A 23318-nucleotide genomic window follows, 5' to 3' on the forward strand; every position below is an offset into this window, starting at 1 on the left:
CTTCAGGAGGAAGATCGTGGGGAGAGGAGAAAGTCCAAGTATCAGTTCATTCCAGAAAATGAGCTAACCTCCCGTCAATCGTGGGCAGGGTAACAAGAAAGAAATCATGCCGAGATCAACGCATCAGTAACAAATTTCACGGGTTTCCCTCAAAAGGAAAAAAAAAACAAATTTCACGGGTGCCGTCATTGGAATCCAGGTTTCGCAAAATATAACTGAACAGTTTTTCTTTTCAAAACACGCTCATATACACTGACCTTTATTTTAGACTAACACTTTAGTGCAGCAGCTACCTTAACGGTTGCAGAGACAAGCACACGGAACACACAGAGCAAGAGCAATACCCTGTGTGGCTATGTCATATATGAAATTCCTGTATATATCTACATTGAGAACAAAGATTATGTCCTATTTACAAAGGAAGATATGATATGTACTAGAGCTAAAATTAATACACGTGAGTGCTTGACGCTTATGGCTTCACTGTACTCATGCCACTCTATAACACGGTTGTTATTGGCCATGTTATATGACCACATTTGTTTATGCTTCTAACTAATTACTTTTTTTTGAGAATTTCTAACCAATTACTAGTAGCAAAGAAAAAGTTTGAAAGATTATGTCTGTGCTGCATGCGAGCTTATCACGCCTACATCAGGGAACCGATGGACCAATTACACGTAAGATTTAAACCAATAGGATCTGCATAACTTGGTCATAATTATTCTTTTAGTGCTAGGGGATGTGATTTTTTATTTACAAAGGGTACACGTAAGACCCAAACAATCGTTTACCGTAACTTTGTCGATCTTTTAAGTGATGCTAACTAGTCTTTAGTAGTCATCATGAGCGTACATAGGGTAACAGTGCGTGTTTGTGTTTATGATAAACAAGAAGCATACCCTGCGCGTTGTTGTGGAAATCGCTAATAAATTTTAGGGCCTATTTGAAACACACATGAATTTCACATGAACCAAATAAGAATTTCACAGAAAAAACATAGGAATGGGAAAGTTTTCCCATATTCCAAACAGTCCCTTCGTGGATTGTGGTAAGCTGACCTAGAAAAATAAATGCATATTAGTGGATGACGTGGTTTACTTATGTTGATAGCGTACATGAACAGATATGTGCCATAATTGCATGTGTTAGTGGGCTGCTGATGTGGATGACTTGTATGTGCGAGATAGACTGTTAGTGGGGTTTACGATTATAGGAGATAGAGATTTGTTAAAGGACATCTTTCAATGTTAAGGAGTGTTTGGGACTCCTCCGCTCCTGTTTTTTTAGCTCCGCTATATCTCTGTGTTGCTAAACACCTTCAACTCCAAAAACTCCGCTCCAAGAAAAATGTGAAGCTGGTGGCCAACTCCATGTTTTTTTCTGGAGCACCTCAAAAAATATTTTAATTTTTAGAGTTTTACACTACTACAGCAATGATTTGTAGAGGCGGCTCGACCAGCCGTCCCTACCATACCGTCTCTACAAAGCAATTTGTAGGGACGGCTGGTAACACCAGCCGCCCCTACAGTGCATTTTTCCACAAAAAAAAATTTACAATTCAAATTCGACTAAAAGATATATATATATATATATATATATATATATATATATATATATATATATATATATATATATATATAATTCAAATCTAACCAGAACATATATAATTCAAATCTAACCACAAGCACAAGAGCATTATATAAACTACCATTACAAGTCCAATTCACAAGAATATATACAAACTGTTTTCACGTAGTGTAACAAACAATTAGTATTCATTTACTGAAATTACTTGCGTTACATGCATATACTGAGGCATGGTACAAGAGTGGAATGTAGAGCACTAGCGTATAATAAACTGCACAGACAAGCACAATGTCAACTTACATGACTAGGTGGAATGTGCTTTCCACTTAGGAGATCAAACATGAATAGTGAACGCCATAGGAAATGGAAAACAGCCAAACACGATTCTATTGAAAGTTTACCTCTGTTTTATTTTTTGACTTCCGATAAGGAGCAGCTTGCCTTCAATAAGTGCACTAGTTATAAGCACCTGAAAAATCATGGATGCTGGGAGGGAGCACAATCAACGAGATAAGGCGGAGTAGATATTTTTTATGTTGGGATTAGAAGTAGAAGCAGGACAAAGCTAATCGGCTCAAAGCCAGCTCAGCCGCTGGATCGGAGACCAGAGGGCTGTATGAATTGTGGGCGACATGGACGCCCTCTCCTCGCGTGGAGCCCAACTGAAATGTAGGAAGTAATTAACTAAAAGATGTTCCATACATATCGAATTTGTTGTACACTTGAATTAGGTGGCATGTAAAAAACAATAATCTGTAAGTGCTTGCAAGGTACTAAACCATGAAGGATGGGTTTGTAGGTACAGAAATTGTAAGGCTATGGGCACATAAGTATGACTCCGTTCGCTTCGCTGAAAAAACAAACCGAAATATTATTCCGACTGATTTATTGTGAAAGAAAAATACTATTACGGCTGAAAAAATAAGTTAAAAAGTACGGATTATAAGAAGCGAGCAGGGCCATTATTACGAAGACACAAGATTTCTAGAGATAAGCACATGCAGCTTTGTCAATCTTTCAAAATGTGTTCCAGGCAATTGAAAAGCTGGGCACATAAATATATATTTAGGTTAGAAGTAAGACAGCAGGTGACCATATATAAGCTTGTAGCATTTTCATACCGTCTTTGCATATCTCCATGTCCTTTAGCTGCAGTATGTGGTACTTTGGCCGCCTTCGTTCCATATCATATTAGTGGAGCAGGTTTCTGCGTTTAAACCAAAAGCTTCTCCCAAGGTACTAACATATATATATTGTAAAGGCTTCTCTCTGGTTTAGCCTCAAGTGGTCAATAGATATTACCTTGGTGCATCTTTTTAGATTGTATTTTACTGCCATTTCCTTGGCCTGTTGCTTTTAAAGCACACTTCTATTGTTCTGAAGCTATATAACAAACCCATCAGTATGATGGAGGAAGCCACGACACTGTCTTGTCTATGGCAGTGGCACTATATTGCAGTTGTTTCATTCCTAGTTCATATGTATAGGCATCTATGATTCATGGTAAAGGTGATAGATTTTTTTAAAGCAAAGCATGCAGATTTAACCGTAAATATTTTCATTCCACCACTGGATAATCGTCCACTATTATCCTATATTCGAAAAGCTAGAACTTGGATTTGTTTTAGCCCCAAATAACATATGGAACTCGACAGAGCAACCAACCAATTTCAGAACAGTAACAAAATTGTACCATATAGCTAGAATATGTCCCTTCCATGTATTGGCATGACTATTCCATAGGGAAAAATAATCTCATCATGCACATATGATATATTAGACTTAAAATGTGAGCGATGCCAATCCATCAAGTTTACCTTTCAAAAACAATACATGGAAGAAGATAAAAGAGCTGTCCCATGGCTTCCAGCATATCCATAGGTAGAAGATGATCTGCAAACAAATAAATTCTTGAGTAATTTAGAGTTCAGATTTGAAGAACTGTACACCTTTGCTGGAGTAGCTTGCAACTACCTCTGCAGATGAAATGCAGGTTATAAAAATGATAGTGTGTATTGAACACATCTCATATGGACATTCCATCGAGCACATGGGATGCAGAGTCATTCACATCTTACTGGAGAAAAAAAATGGGAGCCACGAATCATAGAACCGAGATCCATATATATGCAAAATTGGGGAAATTAGAACCCTACATGCCTCCTAGTGCAGCACGCGCACGCAGGGAGAAGAGGTGGGAGGGAGAGGAGGCGATGACGCACCATGTTGTAGACGTGCCGCTGCAGATGGGCGGTGGCTGAGCGCAGCTGGGTGGCCAGCCATGGAGGCACCGGATCCGGTCATGGGCCGGTGATGGAGAGGCAAAACCCTAGGTTGCCGCTGCCGCCACCGCGCCAGGGTGTCAGCCACCCAGGTCGACGTGCCACTCCAGGGGAGCCCACACCGGGCGCCAGAGCCGGGCCTACCTGATGCGAGCTCCGCCAGGACGCATGGAGAGGTCGCCAGAGGGAAGGATGGTAGAGGCCAGGAGCAGACGAGGAATCGAGGAAGTTGGAGGAGGCGAGGATTGGACGGGGAGTTCGACATGGAGGCTGAGCTGCGTGGGGGGCGGAGGGGAAGGGGCCGACAGCACGCTGCCGCAGAGGGCGCCGCCACCTCGGAAGCGACCGAGGGAGAGAGAGAGAGAGAGGATTGGCGTTTTTTCCAGGCCTTTTAACCGTGTGCCATTATAAATGGACACAACAGGGGTTCAGCCGCCGGATCCGGGACCCTCCTCACCGGATTGAGCTCTTCCTTGCAGAATCGAGCTCCTCCATGAGAAAGAGAGCACCGGCCACCGAGTGGGAGAGCTGCGGAGAGGGAGCAGGAGAGAGCGAACAGAAGAAGGGGTGCGGAGGGAGCGGCGGCTCGATAGATTGTCCGTGTGTGTTATACGAGTCATTTGTAGGGGCGGGTGCATTTGTAGGCGTAGTTTCTGATTTAGCCGACTCTACAAATATTTTCACATATTTTTAAATATTACTTCTGCATATTTTTTATAAATGTGTAAATGTATATATAAATGTAATAAAAAATAATTTGCTACATTTTTCCATACACATAAAAAATTACTTGCTTATATATAGATATAATGATACATTTTATTTTGTAAAATAAAAAATATATTTAAAAATTTTAAAATTTGAATTTGTGAACTTCGAATTGAATTTTAAGACAAAAAATGATCTAAAATGAAAATGTTGTAAACATCAAAGTTGTAGAACTCATCAAGATGTACAACTTATATTTTGATCATCTTTTCATTTGATAAAATTTGAAAAGTTCAAATTTTGAATTTCAATAAATGGCAACTTCAAACAAGATTTTAAAAACTTAAATGATTTCAAATAAGAAAGTCATGAACATAAAAGTTATTGAACACATCACTCTCTACAACTTTTATTCTGATTATCTTTTCATTTGATAAAATTTGAACAGTTCAAATTTGAAATTCAATAAATGGCAACTTCAAACAAGATTTTGAAACCTTAAATGATTTCAAATAAGAAAGTCATAAACATAAAGCTTGTTGAACACATCAGTATCTATAACTTTTTTTGGTCATCTTTTTATTTGAAAAAATTTGAACAGTTCAAATTTTGAATTTTAATAAATGGCAACTTCAAACAAGATTTTGAAACCTTAAATGATTTCAACTATAAAAGTCGTGAACATAAAGGTGTTGAACTCATCACTATCTACAACTTTTATTTTGGTCACTTCATTCATTTGATAAAGTTTTAGTAAGTATTGTTCATAAATTCACATATCACTCATAGTTTCAATAACTATATGAGAGACATGTTGATTTGTGAACAATGTTACTATCACTTTGTCAGATGAAGAAATAACCAAAATAAAAGTTGTAGATCTTGATGAGTTATACATCTTTTGGTATTTCATCACTTTTTTCAGCTAAAATTCATTTGGTGTTTCAAAATCTTGTTAGAACTTGTTCAATTTTTTTAAATTTGAAAAATTTGAATTGCTCAAACTTTATCAAAGGAAAAGAATGACTAAATAAACACAGTAACTTTATAGGGCATAATTTTAGAAAATTTTAGAAAAAAATCATCATATTTGGAGTTAGTATGAGGAAGAAAGACTAGTTACAAATGTTACCCAGAGAATAAAAAGAAAAATCACAACTGTTTATGACGATCAATGATGAACAAGTATGATTTCTCTTTTTAATCTATGGTTGAAACTTATTACTAGCTTTTCTATCTTGTATTAACTCCAGATGTGATGGTTTTTTTTCTCAAATTTTCTAAAATCATGCTCTATCATTTTAGTCTGGTCATCTATCTTTGTCTCTAATTTTGGATAATTAAATTTTGATTTTAGAAAATGACAATTTCAAACTTGATTTTCAACTACTAAATGATTTCAGCTGTAAATGTATGAATATAAAAGTTGGTGAACACATCACTATGTACAACTTTTATTTTGATCATCTATTTATTTGATAAAATTTGAACTGGTCAAATTTTGAATTTCAATAAATGGTAACTTCAAACAAGATTTTCAAACCTTAAATGATTTCAACTCCAAAAGTCGTGAACATAAAAGTTGTTGAACTTATCACTATCTATAACTTTTATTTTGATCACTTCTTCATTTACAAAGTGTTAATAAATATTGTTCATAAATTCACATATCACCTCATAATTTTATGAACTATACGAGAGACATGTTGATTTATGAACAATGTTTACTATCACTTTGTCAGATAAAGAAATAACTAAAATAAAAGTTGTCGATCTTGATGAGTTATACATCTTTGATATTCATAACTTTTTCAGCTGAAATCATTTGGTGTTTTTAAAATTTTGTTAGAACTTGTCATTTTTTTAAATTTGAAAATTTGAATTGTTCAAACTTTGTCAAACGAAAAGAATGATCAAATCAACACAATAACTTGATAGGGCATGATTTTAGAAAATTTTAGGAAAAAATCATTATATTTAGAGTTAGTATGAGGAAGAAAAACTAGTTACAAATTTTACCCAGAGATTAAAAAGAAAAATCACAACTGTTAATGATGATCAATGATGAACAAGTGTGATTTGTAGGGAGGGCTAGTGATTGAGCCGTCCCTACAAATCGCAACACCGTGGACGGCTGGTGAGTAATCCGCCCCTACAAATCGACCCATTTGTAGGGGCAACTCGTATCATCAGCCGTCCCTACTGTGCCATTTATAGAGGTGGCTGAAATTATGGGACCTAAGCTCACTCACACTAGGGGCGGTTGATAGTAGAGCACCCCTAAAAAAAAACCCGTTCTAAATATAGTTTTTTTAGTAGTGTTAATTGAATTGTAGGATAATTACTCACCAACGACTCGTTCTTTCTCCACAGCTCCTTCCGCACCGTTGCATCATTGGGACAGAGTCGATGGCCTCAAGATTGACATGACCCGCGGGTGGGTGCGCTGACCATGCCCCGGGACGTCCCGTTGGAGGCCACATGCAAGCCTAGTGTAGCTATGCGCGACGTTCTTCGCTGCTTCAGGAGCTCCACAGCCTGTTCGGTTCACTGTTGGATCTCGTAAAAGGTCGTTAATTTTTAGCCGGAACAGTATTTTTTTCTCACATCAACCAATCAGCAGTAGTAATAATCCACGAACCAGCCAGCCATCTGAACAAGCTGCTGATGTGTGCTAGTGTGTAGTAGATGCAACAGTGTGCTTTGATTCATGGTGTGTGCTTTTGTATCCGAATGATGGAAATTATTTAACCAAAATATTTATTTTCTGGATACTACTTGAATGGACAAACTTAAATCACCATACATATAATAGACCATTTACATAAAACAACCAATTCCTAGAGGGGGCTATGTGTCAAACAGTATCACCTACTCCACAAACTATACAGTGGAGCTGCTCCATGGTGGAGCGAAGGCCCCGTTCGGCTGGCAGAATTTTGGCTGAAACTGGCTGAAAAACACTGTTCTGGCTGAATTATTGTGCGAGAAAAATACTGTTTCGACTAAAAAGAAGTCGAACAAGTTAAATACGGGATAAGCCGAACGGGGCCGAAGCCATATAAAAACTAGAGCGAAGTAGTCCCAAACAATTCTTAGTATTTGCCGATGGATATTCTCAACCTGTTTTTGCTAGAAGATATTCTTCAACTGTAGTAATGGGCTCCTAGTCACTATGTCTATTAAAATAATATTTTCTTAGAGAGAACCGAAGAGAGAAGTTAAGAGTGACAATTATGCCCTTGATTATTATACCACAAACCTTAATAATTATCTAAAAAAATCATAACTTTGCATATGATGTGCAATGAAGACAAAACTTTATATCAAAATTATAGAGCACATTGAGATCTACAACTTTAGTTGACGAGTTTTATTTGAAATTATTTAGTGAATAATTTTTCTAAATTTTTATATTTTAAAATTTTTGAATGATCTTGGACGGAGACATGGTCTATACAAAAGTTATAGTTATCAATACGATCTATAACTTTGTAGTTAATATTTTTTTTATCTGAGGTCATTTAGAGTCATAAGTATCAATTTTATTTTCTTAGCTTTCGAAATTCTAAATTTTGAATTCTAAAATCCAAGAAAATGAAACAAATATTTATTAGTACTATAATTGATTTAGATAAAAAAAAAGTCTACTACAAAGGTATAGATTCATATTGATAATTGCAACTTTGACATAGACCATGTCAATGTCTTATGTCGTTCCAAAATTCTAAATTTGAATTTCAAAATCTATGAGTTTAATATGAAATTTTGAAACTATAAATTATTTTAAATAAAAAATTTATCAACTACAAAGTTATAGATCTCATCGAGCTCTATAATTTTGATATAAAGTTCCTCTTCATCCAACTTCATTCGAAAAATTATGAATTTTTTTTTTGTAACCACTAAGAGTTGTGGTATAGTGGTTAGCGACATAATTGTCACTTTTAATTTCTCTCCTATCCACTAAAAAATATTGTTTTAATAGCCATACTTTTAAGAAAAACAAATGAAATAGTGTGTTAGTGTCCATCAGCAATTATAAACATCGAAGTGTTAGTGTAAAATAAAGATCAGTGTGTATGAGCGTGTTTTGAAAAAAGAACTGTTCAGTTATCCTGCCCACGATTGACGGCCGATTTATACCTTCCTGTTATCCTGCAATTATAAAGAGCACATTGAGGTTAGGTTTTTTTTTTGAACGACCGGAACTGATACTTGGACTTTGTCCTCTCCCCACTCTCTTCCTCCAGAAGTAAACCGTCCCCGGTCTCCTCGCCGCCATCTTCCACGTCCTCGGTGAGATCCGCACCGCTTTCTAGAGGTAGGCGTGCGCTGCCGCCTCCGCCCATCTCGGCGCTACGTTCCTCTAATACCTACCCGTACAACTTGTTTGTAATTCTTTCACACTACTATAGGAATAGTTTTCTAGGGGCAGCTAGTGAAGCTTTGTAGAGGTGGCTCGGTCAGCCGCCTCTATCATACCGTCTCTATAAATCATGTATTTGTAGGGGCGGTTTTCAGAGCGTCCTTATAAATCGATTTGTAGAGGCGGCTGGTGTTACCAGCTGTCCCTATAAATCTATTTATAGGGGGCGGCTCTAGTAACATCAGCCGCCTCTATAAAATTGATTTGTAGAGGCGGCTGTAGTACCAGTTGCCCCTATAATACCTATTTGTAGGGACAGTTCAGTCTAGAACCGTCCCTACAGTCAATTTTTTCTGCAAAAAAAATAAATTTATAATTCAAATTCAACCAAAACATATATATATGTGCATATATAATTAAAATTTGACCAGAATATATATAATTTAAATCTGACCACAAGCACAAGAGCATTATATAAACAACCATTGCATGTCCAATTCACAAGAATATATACAATCCATCATTACAATTATCAACCAATTTAATATAAATATTAACTTAGGCAATAAAAAGAGACAACAACAGTCAAACACACATACAAATTATCAACCAATTTAATATAAATATTAACTTAGGCAATAGAAAGAGACAACAACCGTTAAACTTATAATCCACCTAACTAAAAATTTAATAAGAATTTGAAGGCATTTTACAAACTTCAACATTTGCACAGCAAAGTACTGTCAAGTTCTTTCATTTCCAAAAACTGTTGAGATATGGAAACAGATACTTGACGACACATAAACAAATAAAAGGAAGGTTCAGAGAAGTGACAGTTGAAACCTTGCTGAATATATGTGCTTGATCTTTGTGTTGCTATGGACCTGCAAGCATAAGAAAAACAGTTGTTCAAAGACAATCAAATCTAAACTTCAGTAGAGAACTAAAGCAACCAGATAGACTACTACGTAGATGAAAATACAGTCAGAGTCAATTAGACATCCTAGGCGTTTTCTATAAGCATCCATGTATATCTGCAGTCAAAGGTTCACAATTCAAAGGGATCAAGCTTCCTGGCATTATACCAACAAATCAGTACTCATCTCACTAGTACCTTTTTGGTTGCCATTGCAAATTGAAAGAATCCAAATATGAAAAACAATCATAGAAAAGCATGCAAAGAACATGATTCATGAGGCTCCCTGAAAATTGCATGTATGCAGAAGCCGTGCATAGTCACGGCCACGGCGCCACCGCGACATGGCCACTGGAGTTATAGTAGGAGAAGCCGTGCAGGCGCCTGCTAGGACGACGAACGCAGCAACAGTGTAGGTGTAGTGCTGTGGCGGCGGCGAAGGCGATGGCGCTTCCCAGCCGCTCACAGCGCCCCTTTCGATCGTTCTAGGGTTAAGAACTTTAGGGTGGGGCTGGCGGCTACCGGTGACCTCATGTCTTGTGCCCCAGCCCCCACCATCCTTTTATGGCGCTGCGCGACGGGGGGCATCAGCCTGGAGAACCGGCTGAGCGCCCTCGATTTGGGCGCGAATCAAGGGCCCAATTGGCTGTTGGATCAACTGGTGGAGTGGTCGACCACCGGGCAACTAGGTCCCGGCTGGTGCTCACCACCAAGCACCGGAGCCTGGAGTAGCACGCCATGCGCCTATTCACGTCGGCCAACTTCTACCTCCTATGCGAGGAGATCAAGATGCTGGGCAGCTTCGACATCATCGTCATGTCGCAAGGCACAACTACCCGATGCTGCATCCGGCGATGTGTTCTACTTCTACACCGTGGCATTTCAACCAGTGCTCTGGCGATGTCATCAAGTGCAGCTGCCGGAAGATGGAGCGTGATGGCCTCCCCTGCCGGCATATCTTTTTGCGTGATGCGTTACACTTCCATGGTGAAGAAATCGGCCTGCTGCGTGCCTAGAAGGATGACGACGCGACACGATGCCAAGATCGAGAGGCTCAACAAGATGAGGGACCTGGGGCATCAGGTGTTCGACCTGGCGTCGGAGGACGCCCAAGAGTTCCAGGAGATCATGGAGTTCTTCGAAACCTGGCTGGAAGAGAAAGAGGGGCGGCGAGGCTCCGGTGCTGTTGCTGCGAAGGATGGCGGTGATGCCACGGAGGCGGAGAGTAGCACGCCGGTGACAAAGAGGATCAAATTGTTCGACGACTGAGGTGAGGTGCGGCATGACATATTTCCATGCAGACTGAGTGCCTTACACGCATGCATCTAGTTCATTTTTATTATTCAGTCCTAAATTAGCCTAAAAATGAAAAAGGAGAGGAGAGAGAAAGAGAGTAAAGTCATCTAGGATCACTTTTAGTCATTTTTAGCTACCCCTTAGTGACAAAAGCCACTAAACTTTAGTGACCCTTTTTAGTCAGCGTGTTTGGCATTTTAGTGACTAAAAATAACTAAAGTTAACTTTAGTGACCCCTAGCCAAACAGGCCCTCACCGTCAGTGGCAGTGGCACTTCCATGGTTTTCCTTGACACTATGGACAACAAACCTTCTTAATGCATCCAGTTTTCATTTCTTTAACTAAGTGTGTGTCCGTCCAATGCATGGGCAAACCAAATTTTGCATTCAATTTATGATTTTATCCGATGCCTCTGTGGACGATAATTCATAATTTTGGTATGCTCCAACCTAATTTTTAAACGCATGAGATATGTTAGTCGGTTCAATTTATGATTTTATCCCATACCCTAGACTCATCAAGGAGAACAGTTTCGGGCTTATTCCTCTCAAAAATTGGGAAAAAAATTCAGGAAATGCAAACTCCGTTGACTGCAAATTCCAACAAATAGAACAGCGAGGAAGTAGCACTCGACCAAACATAAGAAAAATAACAGATGCAAAATTCTTGTAGTTCCACAGAAGTTGATAAGGCTCCTTCAGATTTCAACACAGTTGGCATAGATAAGTTCAAGCCACTGTATATCACAATGCCTCAATGTTTTGCTTGGCCTCTTCCTTATCTTATGGTCAGGTACCCCTCAGTTAACAGGGGCAATTAATACTGTCATATGGAAGTTCTTTAATTTCAACCATGAAGAAATATTTAGACAGTACAGTACAGGCAACCAAGTCACAAGCTTAATTTAGATGCATCACTATGTCTGGATGGAAGGGGAGCATGCCAGAGCTACAAAGGACAGAAAACAGACACATTGTACTGGATAAGAAGCCATCAACATAGGTTCCACAAATTTGAAATTTTAGTTTTCAAATGAATCGAACAGTAAAGAACAAGTGGAGATATACCATAACACTAGCTGCGTTTCGAAATGGTGACATATTGAGCAGCACCCATTCTAATTCAAATGCTGATACCTGATAGAAACAAGGTCCTTGTGATACCTTACGTGACGATGGGCAGTCGTATGTAAAAGCTATACAAGGCAGAGTGTTGCCTAAGCCTCCAAGTCACATATAGGTATTATTTCTTTCAGTTTTCAAATGAATCAAGCATCAGCAGGACATAAGAACCATAAAAATGCAAATGCAACAGAATTGTGATGCATAAATACTTAAATTCCAACATACTTACAGATCATGTAGTATCCAATTAACTAAGGCCAAACATAGTTAGGACCATATCAGCTTAGCAAAAGGAAACATATTGAAAGCTTTACAGAACAAGCCAGGTTCAGGACAGGACAACTCCAAGAGCAAAAGGAAACCCCAAAGGAACAAAATAGGCTATCACTGTAGCATAAACCTCCACAGCTTTGCACATTATTAGCTGTCTGTCATTATCATCCACCTTGCGTTACGACGCTTAAATTTGGCACTTTAGCAGCTAAATCACTAAGCACTACATATATTATTTGGCAGCCACTTCATTGGGATTGCATATATCCCTTGGTAGCAACTTCACCGAGACTGCATATATCAGTTGGCAGCAACTTCGTGCAACAATGCAAGAATGTATAACTATAAGAACATGCTCTCTGTTCATCAAGTGCTTCATATTCTAATATGCTCCAAAGGAATCAAGATATGCTCACTGTCATTCCAAAATACTTCAATAAATATATAGTCGAACTTCTGAACTATATATATTGGAAATTTAAGTGTTTTATATCCGGATATGCCCCTTCCCCTCCCTCTTTCTCAGCTCAGCAGCAAGAGCTGGGAATTTCTGCAACAACATGGCGAAACCATCTGTGAACACTGCCTTGTAGAAATTTTCCTGCACAGCAAAATGTTTATGCACTTTCTCTTCAACTTTGGATCAGTTGTATGTCTCAGCGCAAATTAAAGCAGAAGCAACTGTCTTCACAGAGGTGTTGTCCCATAACTTCAGTTCACATAAAACCTTCAGACGGTCCAGTGCAAATCTGTCAGCCGCGGCAAGCAAATGTTGCAACATCTCAGCAGGAGAATATCCAAGCTCATCATCTGGAGGCAAGGCATCTGTGTACATGAACCGAAGCATAACTTTGAATGTTGCAGGGTGAATGTCCTGCAGCGTGATGGATGGCATCGTGGCGTCAGCCATTGGGCCAAAGAGCTCCGCACTGAAGACTGGTGATCGAGCTGCAAGCACAGCACGGTGAGCATGGAACGTCTCACCACCCACGAATGAATGACACGTCTGTTCCCAAAGTGCAATCCAGCAGGGCAGCAGGTGACCCAAGTGGCTTGGGTAAATTGGATGGCGGCAGCACAGACAAGGTACTGTCATGCATAACTATGACCCCGCACACAATTGTGACCATGTCATTCATCACATACAACTCAAGATCACTTCGCTTCATGAACTGATCCCATCCCCACTCTGTCTCTACTAGCTGGAAAGTGTCCTTCTCTACTAGCTACAAAGTGTCCAAGCACCTATCATTGGGAGAACATAGCTTGCCATCTCTGCCCACCAAGAAAGCATCAAAGATGGCTTTGAACTTCTTCGATTTACTCACAAGCTCCAGGTAGAGAGATAAGTGCTCGTTGTTGCCGTTTATGTCGCCCCCGCGGGGGGTAGCAGTTAATCCTCCACAAGTAACCCCCAGCAGAGAAGTTACCGAAGCTCACGAAGTCCCCAGTGGCGAGGTGCTGGGTTTGCTCGTAGTCAAGCATGAACTCAATAAAACCAGAGCCCAGAATGTCTGTGTCCTACTGCTCCCTAGCACTATTAGGGTGTAAATAACACCGATTCACAAGATAGAAACCCCTTAATTGTAAGAAAAACTGACGAAAACCACGCGAAAATACTCACATTTTCAACAAATCGTTGTGGAAGACTGGTAGGGGTGGGCCGTCGGCGGGCTTGGTGGTGGCTCCGTACTCTCGTCGGTGCCTCAATAAACTTAAGGCTCCTCAGTAAAGCAGCGTCTTGCGCCTTGCCTCTGACAAGCCTCCGCCGGCAGATGCCGACCGCCGACCGTTTGTTGTTCCCCGTTCCTCGTCGCCTAGGGCTCTCAGCATTTTTTTTTTTGACACTTGGGGAGAGAGCGAAAGAGTGATGGCCGCGCGTCCTCGTGACATAGGGCGTGTTTATGGTCTTCTCGGACAGGCCCGCCACCTACACCGGCCCATGTTTATTTGCCTGGACGCGTCTGGGCCTGGGCAACGCAGTGCTTACCATGCATGATCGATCATACGTGTACCACGCACCCTCGATCGAGCATTATATCTCATTCTCCATCATCGATGCATGCTCTGATATGGTGCAGTCCATGTGTAGCTTATGTATGCGTTTTGATTGCTACCCACCCACCCACCCACCCTCCACCCACACACACGTACATCAAGCAAGGGATAGCTCAAAACTCCAGTTATACACCACTAGTCTATTACGCGCGCCCTCGCCGCGCCGGCAAATCACCTGGTTAAGGCGTGGGTAAAAACATGTTTAATCTTTACATGAAAATAATATTATGAGTTTAATGTAGATATGTCATGCACAAGAACCGAAAGATTTGAGATTTTTTTATATGGTGCAGGATACATCTACTATGCATACTTTTGAAATTATGGCACTTTCTATGCGTGGTAATAAAGAATTTACAACACAAATTTTAGAACAGCGTCTTAAAACCTCAAGGCCACACAAAGCACTGTAAGCTAACACTGATGATTAAGAACTTCCACACTACTAAAAACCTGACAGCCGTAACATACCTGAAATCATTTCAATGTTACAAAGCTGAGTTAAAACCCTCGTAGCATACTGAAACCTGTAGAAATGTGCACACAAATTGGAGCATCAGTTGAGGAACTAAGAAATAAATCTATCAAAGTTTTTTAGAATAGAAAGGTGGAAGGAAGCAAGGACAACATAAACATAACATAGCTACGGCAAGAGGTATGTTTACTGTGTCCGAATCAATAAATTTGATGCTATATTTATACATCAGTCACTGGGCTTAGCAACAGTAACATCAATTATTGTTATATGAGATTGTAGGCAACTGATAAAAGTCGAAGGCATGGAGAAGCCTACATGAACAAACGAAATTTCCATCACCGTCCATGCTCCAACCCTTTTCATTGAAAATCAGTACAAGCTAGCATCATGTATCAAGTCTACAAATTTGTGAGGTTCATAGACGAACTGTGTGGCCATAACAAACTGAATCAAAGATAATGAAACAAACACCACCGCGGCTGCACTTCGATCGTTCTCTACACCACACTTGCACATATGGTAAGTAGTAATCGGTATAAACTCTTTAGTAAAAGTAATTTTAAAAGGAGATTGACTGTAGGCATGAGCAAAGCTTACCAAGACAATAATGATCTGGCAGGCAAGGAAACTGGACTCTGAATTCTGGAATTATCACAAAGAGAAAACAAAGAGCATTTGTTTGTCTTGCTTAAGCAGAACACTTGATGTGATATTGATAAACTGAAGGACATTTTAGTAGTCAATCTTGATAATTTACATGTTGCTAATTAGGAGAGATGGAGAGGAAATCACAAGGAATGTGAGGGGTGGTACCTTGAGGAGCATAGGAAGCATCTGATGGCAATCCTGACACACACACACTACTGCAATAGATAGGGAGAAGATCAATAGAACTGAAATCAATAGCAGGAATATACATGGAAGCAGATACTGCAAACCTAAAACTAATCAATGCACCATAGGATCGATCCCTTGGTGCAATCACCCACCCGCTCCCGGTGAGTCCGGCCACTCGTAAAGCAAAATCATGGAGCAAGAAACATTGACAAGGATTCTGAACTTCGATTGACATAAAAAAATATAGGAACAATGTGCAGGAAACTGACAGGCTCCAAGAAGAACAGACAGAGCATTAAGGCTGCAACCCGCCGCCCACATCAATGAATTCCATGGAACGCGCGATGTCAGATTTGCTGCCGTAGGCCTCCTCGGAAAAAGAAGGCAGGCTGCTCTGCCTTGGGTGGGACCCAGATCCGTAAGAGGTGAGGGAGAGAAGAACCTGTAATAGGAAGATGGAGGAAGGGCCCGCCAGCGATGGAGGTGGGGAGACGCCGCAGGAGACGCTCGGGCAGCGATGGCACAAGGAGACGCATCGTCGACTGGGAGCTGCCACTGCCGGAAAGGGCCAGAGTCAAATTGAAGGATGGAAAGGGAAGTGGAATATAGTGCAAAAAAGAAATCCTTCTTCCCGTGCCATGGCTAGTTCTGCGGCGGTGCATCACCCGCGCCGGGACTCGGCCGATCCGGGATGGCCATCGATGGAGACGCGAAACCCTAGGTCGGCGTGGCCGCAGGGCCAGGGGCTAGCCGCCTAGGCCCGGTGCCGCGGGGCAGTGTGCCACCGGAGCCGAGGCCAGGGCTAGGGCCGGACCGGTGCCACCTGCGCCGTTGGTGCGCCGCTCGAGCAGGGCCGCGTCCGCCGATGCGGTGCCGCGCTGCCAGCGCACAGGGGAGCAGCGGCGGTCGGGGGCTCGGGGCAAAGGGAAGAGAAAGGAGGAGGAGGAGGACGCGAGATATTCTGGGAAGAGTCTGGAAGGAGAATCAGAAGCTGCGTGTATATATATATATGGGTTGGCTGGATTCGGACGAGAAGCCGGAGAAGCCGGAGAGGAATAGAAAAGAGGTCGGAGAAGGTAAGGAGAAGCCACTTATGGTAAAATCCGATTGAAGCAATCTGGATCGTTCACTGTGAGATCTAATGGCCGACACAATTTAGGGAGACGTGGCAGCTGGTTCTGGCGGCCAAACTAAACTCGTTTGATAAGAGTAGATACATGTTTTACGCATAGTTGTAGCTTCCTGCTTAATCACAATCTTGTTACAATGAATACTATATCACACTCATAAAAGGGGTCGCAGTCACATATATACTCACATCAAGATTGAGTTTGAGTTTAAGTTTGAACATTTTTACATGTGGTGCTACGCCAATTAATCACCGTCAATTTTCCCGAATTTTTTTGTTTTTAGCCCTTTTTTGAATTTTTTTTCACAAATATACTCTGGAGATATGATTTCCAAAATATATACCCTTAGCTCAGCGCCATTGTTGGTGATGCCGGACTTATACGTTTCAGCGCCGTAGGTTTTGGCACCTAGGTCTTGGGCTCGACGCCAGACGTGGCGATGACTTGGCAGGCAGCTTAGCGCCGGTGATCTTGGCGCCGAGCTCGACACCGTAGATCTTAGCGCCAAGCCCTATCTTACATATGGGCCCTCCCTTCCTTTCTATCTTCCTCTCTCTCTTTAACGCTCCCCGAACCAGCGTTGCCGCACCGCCGCCGCGCATTGCCCTGGCCACCCGTGCCCACGCCCACCCTCGTCGGCACCAACGGCGGCCACCGCGCCCGTGCCGCCTCGCCGTGCAGAGCGCCGGCCGTCCTGCGCCCACGACACGGCCCCTACTCCTAGCGCGCCGCGACCGCTCGCCGTCGATCCCGTCCTCCACGTCCACGTCGCATCGTTGCATTGACTTGGACAGGTAAAATTTTTGAATATGCAATGTAGGTACTTAGTTAGCTTGAATTGTAGTGCTACTTAGATTATTTGGTAGTTTCTAGTAAATGACATGATGTAGGTAGTTGATTTAGTTAGTGAGATAGATATAGTTAGATAAAAATAGTTAGATATCTAGTGACATAGGTACATAGATATAGTTATTAGATATCTAGTTGATTTAGTTAGTGGGATAAATATAGTTAGATAAATATAGTTAGATAGCTAGTGACATAGTTATTTAGGGTGTAGTTGGTTAGTAACTATTAGAGAGGTACTATATAACAACTACTTGGGACTAAACGAACTGTATTTTAATTTTTGTTTGAACTACTACATGGACAATCTAGTGAGCATATTATGGAGGCACCGTGGAAAGAGATCGCTATGGATATGTTGAGTTTGTTGAGATGCAAAGTGTGCATGTGTTATTTAATGAGAAGCCATCGTTTAGTGAGTTGGTTACAAAGGCTTGGGAGGAGCTACATTGCCATGGAGTTGATGATGATGATGGCATCGCAGTGGAGGGTGTACTTCACCTAGGTTCCTCTCCTAATATCCTTAGGAAGATGATCTCAATTGGGTGTACAGACTAGTGGAAGAACTATGTTAGATCAGCTATGAAGTGTCAGTTCCAAAGTTTGGACATGGTTGTGCGTCGGGTGTTAGTTGATCCCATCGCTCATCGGTTTTCCTCACAATGGGTCAGCAGGCACACTTTGCCTCTCCGGTCCCAGAACCTGATATGGATGTGGAGGTGCACCTACGGTTCCAATGCTCAATCTGCCCCCAATATGCTAGTTGGAGATGCTTGTTAGACTCATGATGTTGTGGAGATCCTCCTCATGAGATCCTCTTGACACAGAATCATCCAAGTAAGTGTCTTATCCACAAGGTTATTGAGAGCTACCCCATTCCTTACATCCAATTTTTTATTATTTCCTCATTTTTCTACCTTATGTTGCAGTAGACATTCCTGACAATGTGGATGTGCCACTGTTGCTAGCGCAAGTGCTATGTGGAGATGGATTCTTGGCTCCAATAGTATTGAAATATGAATGATCGGAGCCATATAAGATGGCAAGGGCTCTTGATTCTGATGATGATCGTCCTGTTGGAGAGCTGACAGAGAGTGATGTTGAGATGCTGAGACATATCTTCCTGGCTGTCGTGATCCAAGAGTTCACGAGTTTAGCGATCTTGCTCATTCCGATCAGGCGTGTGTGTAGAAGGACGTGATGATGAGCTCCTAGAAGCTCCTGAGGCCGGCCCCTAACATGGTAATTGAGAATGGGAAGGTATTTAAGGACCTCCCTACATTGAAGAGGTGGTTGCAGGCGTTTACAGTGATATGAAAGAGACCTTACAAGGTCTTGCATTCATATACAGAGCATCGTTACACAGTTGTGTGTGACAAGGAACGCTGCCCCATGGAGGGTTTGTGCAAGGAAGCAAAAGGTCACTAGAAAGTGAAAGATCACAAAAGTTGTCAGGCCACACAATTGTGCCAACCATGTGCTGACATTGAAGCACCGGCAGTTGACATCTACCCTTATTGCCAAGCGGTTGATGGGAATATTGCAGAGAGAACCCAACATGAAGGTTAGGACAATTATCAGGACCGTTGAGGTGTTGTATGAAGGTTATGTGATAACTTATGATAAAGCTTGGAGGGCTAAGTAGCGAGCATGGAAGATGATATATGAGGACTAGGAGGATGGGTATGAGCAGCTGCTAGTACTTTTCATTGCAATCAAAACAGTGAATCCAGGCATGCGTTATGAGTACATCCCAAAACCAAATGCATGAAAGGATAGGAGGCAAATATTCTTCCATGCTTTTTGGTGCTTCCCTTAGTGTGTCGAGGCCTTTAGGCACTATCGTCCTGTCTTCTCCATTGATGGTACATTCTTGATTGGCAAATACTAGGGCACACTTCTTATAGCTATATCCTGTGACGCGAACAACAAGTTGGTTCCATTGGCATTTGCTTTGGTTGAGAAGGAGAACAATGACAGTTGGGGATAGTTCTTGAGGCTAGTCCAGATACATGTGGTTGGGCCTAGCAGGGAGGTTGGCATCATATCTGATAGGTACCAGGGCATACTTAATGTCATGCAAGAGCAGATATAGGGGTATGCACCTTTGCGCCATTGTTGGTGTACTCGGCACCTTGCTGAGAATCTACTCTAGAAGGATGGTGTGAACGATAACTTTGATCTGTTCTAGGAGGCTGCTCGATAGCTTGAGGACAAGTACTTTCAAAAAAAGTTGGAGCAGGTCAGAACTGCATCAAATGCATAAGATAGACAATGGCTCATATGTTTGATGAGGGATTTGGAGAAATAGACAAGAGCTCACGACACTGGTGGATGGAGGTACGAGTTTCAGTGCAGCAACATGGCGGAGTCATTCAATAAGTTGCTATTGGGGATACATGGTATGCCAGTGAATGCATTCGTTCAATTCACCTTCTACAAGCTTGTTGTCTGGTTCAACAATAGACACGCCCATGCATTGAAGTTGTGGAGTGATAGAGAGATATGGGCTCCGAAACCAAAGGCACACCTAGAGAAGGCAAATGAAAGGGCTGGCACACATGAGGTTACATGTTTTGACCATGCCATAGGGACTTATCAGGTCGAGCATAGGGGTGGTACAACATCCGACAGTGAGGTCTGAGAGTCGAGGATGCATGTGGTAATCCTCTAAGATTTCACATGCACTTATGGTAAACCAAGGCAGTACCACTTTATATGTCCTCATTTGGTGGCAGCAGCTAGGCATCGCAACTATAATATCGAGAGCAGGATACCTCACGAGTTTAGTGTCGACACACTTGTGCACACATGGAGCCCCCGCTTCATGCCTTTTCAGGACCCTAGAGAGTGGCCTCCATATGATGGGCCAAAGTACATTGTGGATCTAGCTTACCGTTTGAACAAACATGGATCAAGGAAGAGGACAAGGCACATGATGGTTATGGATTAGATACCTGGAAGAACGAGGCGTGGGAGAGGAACCCCATTTCTTACTGACCCCGAGCAGTACGAGTGCGGCAAGTGTGGTAGACTGGGCCACAATTCATGCACTTGTCGTTGGCAGATTAGTGAGGTGCAACTATTGGTTGTTTTCATTGTTTTATATTTGTCGTATTCATTCAATTAATTATGCATGTCTCAATTTATGCTTGTAATTGTGTCAATTACTTGTACATTCTAAGTTTATGTTTCATTGTATATTGAATTTCTATTTCATTGTCTTTTTTGTAGGATGGCGTAATTTCACCTGCTCGACCCGACGTACGAGGCAACCCACCGAGGACGTCTTATAGCGGAGGGGTAGGTAATAATCTATATGTTTTGTTCAAATTTTTGTAAGCGTACATGTGTTTGTGAAGTAACAGGAGACTATGTTTTATTCTATGCAGGACCTTCTGCTCCTTCGTCCTAGAATCCACAATGGGTTCTTGAACATGCAGTATGACAACAGGTACACTCCTTTCCTGCAAAGAGTTGGCCTAGATGTCATCTCTTTTTTGGTTCATCGTGGGTTGTCCAAGTTCAACTCAGCGACCATAACTGCGTTGGTTGATAGGTATTATCTTCAATTATAACCTCCATTCATGGCCATTTGTTCATGTGCTTGCCTTTTTTACATGTAATCTTGCTTGTCTAAAATGTAGGGTGGCGACCAGAGACTCACAGCTTCCACTTACCTTTTGGAGAGATGACAGTCACGCTCCAGGACTGTCAGAAGATGCTAGGCCTGAGGATTCACAGCAACGCAGTGACTGGGCAGTGCAGGTCAAAAGGTTGGAGAGCATGAGTAGAGGCCTTCCTTAGGTGTGAGGTTGGCGAGCAAGGGGCTCGCACTTCTAGAGTTCTAATCTCCTGGCTCCGACAAGAGTTCGCACAGTGCCCTGAGAAGGCAAATGAGGAGACAGCTAGGTACTACTACAGGGCGTGGATCCTACACCTGTTTGCCTGCGTTCTCTTCCCCGATGCCACGGGTGACACTACGTCGTGGATGTGGGTCCACTACCTCAGTGACTGGGACTAGGCGGGTCAGTACAGCTGGGGCTCTGCAGTCTTGGGTTTTCTTTACCGTTGGCTTTGTGAGGCGTGTACCTGCTCCAGTTGTGGATGTTGGCTCATCTACCAGTTGGCCGTCCCAAGGTTCTGGCTCATCCTGAGTGGTTCCCAGATCAGCCTCCACGTCGATAGCCGACGTGGGCATACCTTTGGGACTAGGTTAGGGTTCTGCACGTGAGGTTACAGTGGACGTACATTGAGTTCACGAACGACCTAGACACGCTCACGACGTCTAGTGTAAGTAAATTTTATTTCCAATGCTAGTTTGAAATAGTTTAGTATAGCATCTAACATCTTGTTTGGACATGTTGTAGGTGTCATGGGAGCCGTGCGATGGAGGGGGCACTTCCTTTTCAGTTGAGCAGCATGTGTGGGTACGACGACGACTTCTATAGGATGAGGTGCCCTCTAATCTGTTTCTATGCTGTCGAGTTCCACCTGCCAGATAGAGTTGCATGCTAATTTGGAGTGAGACAGCTTTGGCCAACGGCTCCGTTCTCGACTTACGTTGACTTACACAAGTAAGTGTTTTGCTATTTCAATTATCTTGTGATGGTCCCTTTCCATTAAGCTAGTGACATGTACATGGATTTAAGTAATGATGACATACGTGCAGGTTGGATCGTTAGAAGAACAGAAAGATTTTTGACTAGGAGAAGCACCACTAGTACTACATTGAGCAATGGAAGCTGTTGCACAACGTGGATGAGAACAACAAGCCGCACACGAACCGTGAGTTCAGGCGCTACCAAGCTTGGTACCAACGTGCGACACGTTGCAGGCTGAGGCTACAATGGACAGAAGATGACTACGCCAACATCGAGTCCTCTGACGATAAAGACACGATGCACGACCAATCTACTTGTGCAGGAAGGCAGGTGGAGGCAGGACCAATCTTGGACAGAGTGGTAAGTCAATTGCTTTATTTTTCTATGTTAAGTTGCATACCAATACATTATGCGTTAGAGGTATCTATTTTAGTTCGTGACATCTTCAAGCCGTAGCATCCATATAATACGTTAGATTCTTGTACAAAAGAAAACAAAAATTGTTGCTATCTGTTGAGAAGTATTATTACTGAGAACATTATTGAAGGGCAATACCCTCAAATGCCCCGTTGAAGACATTGAGCGCTTTCGTCCGAGAGTCAGGGACAACGACACACGTAGATTCCTAGACGTAAGATTCAAAATATTCTTTCAAACATATTATTAATATGTTAGATTCTTTCAATTAACATAATTTTGTACAACAGAGGCTATCACGTCGGCTACGTCGTACGGCTGCTCGTTGTAGTTGTCGGACAGTCACGACGCAAGACGTGTACGTTCCTTCCGTAGACAGAGGAGGCTTAG

At 41.9% G+C, this 23318-nt stretch overlaps 1 pseudogene; it reads right to left on the reverse strand.

The window, feature by feature from the left end:
- Positions 1–13045: 13045 nt before the first annotated feature.
- On the reverse strand, positions 13046–20897 carry LOC136456590 (BTB/POZ and MATH domain-containing protein 1-like; annotated as a pseudogene).
- Positions 20898–23318: the final 2421 nt, after the last annotated feature.

This window comes from Miscanthus floridulus, chromosome 1 (assembly GCF_019320115.1).
Source record: "Miscanthus floridulus cultivar M001 chromosome 1, ASM1932011v1, whole genome shotgun sequence".
NCBI classification, from domain to species: Eukaryota; Viridiplantae; Streptophyta; class Magnoliopsida; order Poales; family Poaceae; genus Miscanthus; species Miscanthus floridulus.